Consider the following 1,640-nt stretch of genomic DNA (forward strand, 5'->3'; position numbering starts at 1 on the left):
TGGTACGTAGCTCCTCCTTTCATTCCCGAGTGCATTATTACACCAAATTGTCTAGCACACGGGAATGAAGGAGAAGCTACCCCCATGACGGCGTGGATGATGGAGGGGGCTCATAGATTTCTGAATAGAGTGCTCTTCAATTTTAGCATTCAAAGTAGGAGTACTTTTTCAATATGAGCATTCAATAAGCAAAACCAAATCGTAAAATAAAGTAGTATTCAAATTAGCATGCATTCAATTATAACCAAAAGTACATCATCTCTTGTGTCCGTACATCGTCGAATATTATCACTAATACTCCTCGAATACTATCATACATATAGAATCGCTAATTAATACAGCTAGAACCGTAGCGCCCGACAAGTATCGTTGCGGGCGGTGGACACCCAAAGATAAGGAACCATCACATGATCATAGCTCGAGTGAAATCCCTGAAGAACCTGCCAGGTATTGTCGAACTTGCACTCCAATGCAACCATGTAGCGACGGACGTGCTCGTCCTCCTCGCTGACACGGTGACGTACCACCTCCGCGGTGTCCGGAAGCCTCGGCACCGTCCCTGGCCCACGCGACCACCACCAAAGAAGGATCGGGTAAACAAAGGGCTGCCTCCTCACCAACCTACGTCCCCCAGAAGGTAGCACCTCCCAATACCAGCCCGGCGGAGCCCAGTCCCGAACATGGCCCTGATCAAGCAGGCCTCCACCGCCGAGTCGACAACGACGAGGATGCGGGATAGGCATCATCGACGTCGATGCGGGAACTACTTCTATATATAGTTAAATAAAGTAGTTTTATTAATTAAATCAACTAGTTCAACTACTAAGCACTTGCTATAAATAAATAAAGTAGTACTTACTAAAAACAAACTACTTCTATATATAGTAAATAAAATAGTTTATTAAATCAACTAGCTAGTTCAACTATATATGAAGCACTTTCTATAAATAAAAAAAGTAGTACTTACTAAAAATAAACTAGTTTAACTATATAGTTCTATTATTTTTCTAACTAATTATATTAAACACTTTTTCTTCTTATTTTTTTTCCTTTTTCCTCTATTCTAAATATGAACATATTATAAATGACTTCTATCATTCACAATTTTCCTATACATACACAATATGAACATATACATAAATTGACAAAGAAAATACTATGAACAAAAAAATCATTAAAATTCTATGAACAGAAAAAAATCATAAAAATTTGACATATTCGATCTTTGCATATATTTGAACATACAAACATGCATATTCAACAATAGTATCACCAAAAAAATCTATTAACAGAAAACAAATCTAACACAATATGAAGAAATTAATTACACAATATAAAAAAATCTAACAGAAAAATCTATAAACTACACATCTAAATTACTACACATCTAACAAAAAAATCTCTGAACTACAAAAAAATCTACCAAAAAAATCTAAAAAGAAATCTAACAAAATCTAACTCAATTAACTACACATCTAAATTATACTACACATCTAAATTAACTACTACTAACATCAAATTAAATTAGCAAAATTTTTGCTCACAGCGACGGTGTCGGGGATGGCGACGGCGACGGCGACGGCGATGGCGACGACGAGGTGCGGCGCGGGGCGGGGCGGCACGGCGACGGGGCGGGGCGG

Source organism: Triticum dicoccoides, chromosome 4A (genome assembly GCF_002162155.2).
Source record: "Triticum dicoccoides isolate Atlit2015 ecotype Zavitan chromosome 4A, WEW_v2.0, whole genome shotgun sequence".
Taxonomy (NCBI): domain Eukaryota; kingdom Viridiplantae; phylum Streptophyta; class Magnoliopsida; order Poales; family Poaceae; genus Triticum; species Triticum dicoccoides.